The sequence below is a fragment of the Odocoileus virginianus genome, chromosome 5, assembly GCF_023699985.2.
Source record: "Odocoileus virginianus isolate 20LAN1187 ecotype Illinois chromosome 5, Ovbor_1.2, whole genome shotgun sequence".
NCBI lineage: Eukaryota > Metazoa > Chordata > Mammalia > Artiodactyla > Cervidae > Odocoileus > Odocoileus virginianus.
The window spans coordinates 88,700,768-88,706,973 of record NC_069678.1 but is presented as its reverse complement, the minus strand read 5'-3'; positions in this window follow the sequence as shown (position 1 = coordinate 88,706,973).

Genomic DNA, 6,206 nt, shown 5'->3' with positions numbered 1-6,206 from the left:
AATCAATAAAAACACACTAAAACCTTAAAAATAATATTTACCATGTTGTAATATTATGTGTGTGTGGTCAGTTGCTCAGTCATGTCTGACTCTTTGCGATCCTATGGTCTATAGCCTGCCCGGTTCCTGGGTCCATGGAAGTTTCCAGGCAAGAATACTAGAGTGGGTTGACATTTCCTACTCCAAGATCATAATATTATTAATTTTTTTCCATTTATTTTTATTAGTTGGAGGCTAATTACTTTACATTATTGCAGTGGTTTTTGTCATACATTGAAATGAATTAGCCATGGATTTACATGTATTCCCCATCCCGGTCCCCCCTCCCACCTTCCTCTCCACCCGATCCCTCTGGGTCTTCCCAGGGCACCAGGCCCGAGCACTTGTCTCATGCACCCAACCTGGGCTGGTGATCTGTTTCACCCTAGATAATATACATGTTTCAATGCTGTTCTCTTGAAACATCCCACACTCGCCTTCTCCCAGAGTCCACAAGTCTGTTCTATACATCTGAGTCTCTTTTTCTGTTTTGCATATAGGGTTATCGTTACCATCTTTCTAAATTCCATATATATGTGTTAGTATACTGTAATGGTCTTTATCTTTCTGGCTTACTTCGCTCTGTATAATGGGCTCCAGTTTCATCCATCTCATTAGAACTGATTCAAGTGAATTCTTTTTAATCGGCTGAGTAATATTCCATGGTGTATATGTACCACAGCTTCCTCATCCATTCGTCTGCTGATGGGCATCTAGGTTGCTTCCATGTCCTGGCTATTATAAACAGTGCTGCGATGAACATTGGGGTGCACGTGTCTCTTTCAGATCTGGTTTCCTTGGTGTGTATGCCCAGAAGTGGGATTGCTAGGTCATATGGCAGTTCTATTTCCAGCTTTTTAAGAAATCTCCACACTGTTTTCCATAGTGGCTGTACTAATTTGCATTCCCACCAACAGTGTAAGAGGGTTCCCTTTTCTCCACACCCTCTCCAGCATTTATTGCTTGTAGACTTTTGGATAGCAGCCATCCTGACTGGCATGTAACGGTACCTCATTGTGGTTTTGATTTGCATTTCTCTGATAATGAGTGACGTTGAGCATCTTTTCATGTGTTTTTTTGCCATCTGTATGTCTTCCTTGGAGAAATGTCTGTTTAGTTCTTTGGCCCATTTTTTGATTGGGTCATTTATTTTTCTGGAGTTGAGCTGGAGGAGTTGCTTGTATATTTTTGAGATTAATCCTTTGTCTGTTGCTTCATTTGCTATTATTTTCTCCCAATCTGAGGGCTGTCTTTTCACCTTGCTTATAGTTTCCTTTGTTGTGCAAAAGCTTTTAAGTTTCATTAGGTCCCATTTGTTTATTTTTGCTTTTGTTTCTAAAATTCTTGGATGTGGGTCATAGAGAATCCTACTGTGATTTATGTCGGAGAGTGTTTTGAGGAAGCAGCATGTGCAAAGGCCCTGAGAATGAGACAAGCCAAGGACTTTGGCTTTTATTCTAAGTGTGAGAAGGTAAATTGCTCTTTAGAGCAGACAGAATAGCAGATGTCTTTTCTTTCTTGCCTATCAAATTCAAAAAGCTAATCCACAAGTCCAGAGTGTTGACCCACCTTGTCCAAGGTCACTCACCATATATGACAAACCCACAGCAAGCATCACCCTCAATGGTGAAAAATTGAAAGCATTTCCCCTGAAATCAGGAACAAGACAAGGGTGCCCACTCTCACCACTACTATTCAACATAGTTTTGGAAGTGTTGGCCACAGCAATCAGGGCAGAAAAAGAAGTAAAAGGAATCCAGATGGGAAAAGAAGAAGTAAAACTCTCTCTGTTTGCAGATGACATGATCCTCTACATAGAAAACCCTAAAGACTCTACCAGAAAATTACTAGAGCTAATCAACGAATACAGTAAAGTTGCAGGATGTAAAATTAACACACAGAAATCTCTTGCATTCCTATACACTAACAATGAGAAAACAGAAAGAGAAATTAAGGAAACAATACTATTCACCATTGCAACAAAAAGAATAAAATACTTAGGAGTATATCTACCTAAAGAAACAAAAGACCTATACATAGAAAACTATAAAACACTGATGAAAGAAATCAAAGAGGACACAGACAGATGGACAAATATACCGTGTTCATGGAGTGGAAGAATCAATATTGTCAAAATGGCTATACTACCCAAAGCAATCTACAGATTCAATGCAATCCCTATCAAACTACCAACAGTATTTTTCACAGAACTAGAACAAATAATTTCACAATTTGTATGGAAATACAAAAAACCTCGAATAGCCAAAGTAACCTTGAGAAAGAAGAATGGAACTGGAGGAATCAACCTGCCTGACTTCAGACTATACTACAAAGCCACAGTCATCAAGACTGTATGGTACTGGCACAAAGACAGAAATATAGATCAATGGAACAGAATAGAAAGCCCAGAGATAAATCCACGAACCTATGGTCACTTTATCTTCGACAAAGGAGGCAAGGATATACAATGGAAAAAAGACAACCTCTTTAACAAGTGGTGCTGGGAAAACTGGTCAACCACCTGTAAAAGAATGAAACTAGAACACTTTCTAACACCATACACAAAAATAAACTCAAAATGGATTAAAGATCTAAATGTAAGACCAGAAACTATAAAACTCCTAGAGGAGAACATAGGCAAAACACTCTCCGACATAAAGATCATAATATTATAAACAATGTTTATTAAGAAATAGAGAAGCAAGAAGACACAGGGCTCTCTGAGTGAAGAACATTCCTGGTAGAGGAAGCAGCATGTGCAAAGGCCCTGAGAATGGGACAAGCCAAGGACTTTGGCTTTTATTCTCAGTGTGAGAAGGTAAATTGCTCTTTAGAGCAGACAGAATAGCAGATGTCTTTTCTTTCTTGCCTATCAAATTCAAAAAGCTAATCCACAAGTCCAGGGTGTTGACCCACCTTGTCCAAGGTCACTCACCATCCAAGCATCCCTCCCTATTGAGACAGAAAACAATAGACTACATGCCCAATGCACACGAAAAGCCTTGTTTTCATTAACAGAAAGGAGGATGGTGGGAATGAATGAACACAGCCTCCTCCTCACACTGAACAGTCGTATTTAATGTACAGATCACAGAGGCAGGTAACTCATACACAATTAGTAGCAAATTGAAAAATCAAAGCAAAGTAAGTTAAAAAGAGACACAGCAAAGAAAACATGCCTTCTAAATCAGCATTTCTGAACTGCTTCAGGGCACCCTGGAGGGTCCTGTGAAATACCAAGCTTGCCAGTACTTCTGATATAGGGACAGTGTCTCCCATGCCTCCCGGGAGCTCAGGTGATCAGTCTCCGGAGATGCCGAGATGACGTTAAGCATGTGTCTTGAGCTGGCCATTGTGCTAAATGCCTTACCTGCCTCGTCTCCTTTAATCCCTGCCCCCCAAATCCTGGGAGGTTGGGAGGATTTTCTCCCATTTTACAGAGAAGAACACTGAGTCCCAGAGACGTTAAGCTAAAGGTATGAAGTTTACATTCATTAGAATCCTTGTCAATTCAGGAAACTTGTATGATCTTAATTAAGAGTGGAAAAATTGGCCCACAGATGGGAGATTGGAGATGATGAGGCCAAGCTTTGGAGAGAGAAAGGGGTAGAGAAGCAGTATTTGTTGAGGCACAAGACAAGGCATCTTTCTCTCACGTCTCATTCATTCTGTGTGACCACTCTGCAGGACAAGGATTGTTAGTCTGACATTCCAGATGAGGAAACTGAAGCTCAGAAGTATTGCTGGACCTGCCCAAGGTCGCTGAATGGTAGCAGAGCCCAGATTCCAAGTCAGGGGTGCCGGGCTCCACGGCCCACAGCTGCTTCTGGCCCTGGTCCTGTCACCTTGTCCCGGGACTCACTGCCTCTGGGAAGTGGCCCCAATTTTTCCTGTGACTTGCTGTGTGACCTTGCGCTTGTGGCTCTCTGGGTCTCAGTTTCCTCTTCCATAAAATGTGGAGGTGAATGCAGCCATCTTCAAGGCCCCCTTGACAGTGAGCCTCTGAGTCTATGGCAATCAAGAAGCAAAACACAGACCAAAGCAGATCACTTGCCGACTCCTGCCCTGGGCAGCCCGCAAGAGAGAGCAAAATCCCTGTTGCTGGGTCTGTGACCCAGCCTCACCCCACCACCTGTGCTCTCTGAGCCGATAGGGCTTCTTGCCCTGGACAGTCAGAGATCTGCCCTCCTCCTGGTTTCCTGCCTCTCCCCATCCCCCGCATCTGCTCTAAACCAAATCCAGTACCTTCTATCTCCTTAGCTCCTGTTTCAATGGCCCCCACAGTCTCCACCCCCAAGATAGGCGCTTGATTCCTCCCCATCTCTCCCACAGGCCACACAGAGCCCTAAGCTGGCCCCCCGCCCCAGGCTCTTCCATGAGAGCAGCCAGGATCTTTGTTGAATCAGATCTTCTATATTCTCCAAATCCTTCTTCAATGACTCCCAAAAGCCTATAAGACAACTCCTTGAGCATGACATCTGACATTGAAAACCCTTCAAGATCTGATCCTAATCAGCCTCCATCAATTAATTTCCTCCCACCAACCCCCTCCTCCTCTCCCTACATGTCAGTCATGGGGTCTGCTTTTCCACCTCACTGCCACAGTATATGCTATTTTTCCAGTTGGTATTTCCAGCCCTCCCCTCCTCTCTGCTCCCTGCCTGATTCAAATGCCGTCCCCCCAAATGTCCCAGAGAGGTCACAATCTTTCCCTTCCTTCTGTTCCCATGAATCTTTTTACGGCCATGATTTATTTGATTCTGTATCTCCAGTGCCTGGCACTGAGCCTGACATATGGGATGGATGTAGATGCATATTTGATGGATGAATGGAAGTTTGACATCTCATTCCTTCGTGGGCCAGGGATTTGTTTTCGTCTAGAATGTCACGTTACCCGAGAAAGCTCTGTCCATCACCCAGAGCACTGCTGCCTGCATAAACAATGCCTCCTAACATCCCCTTCACTCACGCCCTGGAGTCCTGCCAGTTTGGTACCTGGATGCTCTCTCTCTTTCATTGTGCCCCTCCTCTGATCTGTGAGCCTCTTCCTCCTCTCCTTGGTCCCCCTTGAACCCTAGGGCCCTCAGTCCAGGGGCAGGTCTGAGAGAGGTAAGATGAAAGACATGTAGTAGAAGAAGGTGAGGAGTTGCCATAACTTGCTCCTTGAGACACACATCTGTTTTGGTTTTTGTTTTTTAGGAAAGACATACAACCAGTAAGATCTAACTAAGTGATGACCATCCAAAAATGAAAATCCATGCAGCACATAAAATGACAAGGCAGCTCTACAGATATTGCCAAGATGTAATTACGGTCTACTATAAAGTGAGAAATTCCGATGGAATCCAGTTTGTGTAATACGACTCCATCCTGGCCAAGATGGAACAAGTCTGAATGGCTACACACCAAAATGTCGTGGGGTCCATTTCTGGATGGTGGGGGTTATGGGTTATTTTTACATTTGTCCTCACACTTTGACACTGTCTGGTCTTTTTACAAAGAGCATGAAATTTTATGTTCAGAAAAACAATAAGTGCTATTTTCATATTGAAAAAAAAAAAAAGGAAGGAAGAGGGCAGAGAGGAGAGAAGGGAAAACTTCATCAGAAACAGACAAAGATAACTACCCCCCAAAGACACGGGGCACCCACTGCCCAGGTAAGACCACCTGATTGTGATTCCAGAATCTAGTCCCCTGCCTCCAGGCCACTCTCCAGGGACTAGGTACCTTGTCATCTAACACTCAGCTCCAGATCACACCCCTGTGCCTTTTAGCTGAGGAGTAAGTGAGTTCATCAGGACTGTTGGTTCAGACCATCCCATTTTGTTCCTCTTCCTCTGAATGAAACTCCTGGACAGGAGCCCAGGCCCTTACCCCCACAGCCATAAGGAGAGACTCACGTGGAAACACTGTACAAATGACCAACTTGGCACCATCTGAAGTCTCATTCCTTCAAGGCACACAGTGGGAACCCACAGTGGAGGGCTTGAATTGGTTAAAGCTGGGAGGTGAATCTGCAGGGTGCTGGGCTTCCACAGAGAGGCAGGTTAAGTCCTGGCCCACCCCGCCTAGTGTCAGGATCGCACTGACCTGGTTATTTAATTCCACTGAGCCTCTGTTTCCTCGCTTGTAAAGTGGAGACAAAACAATATAGTCAGACTGCCGAA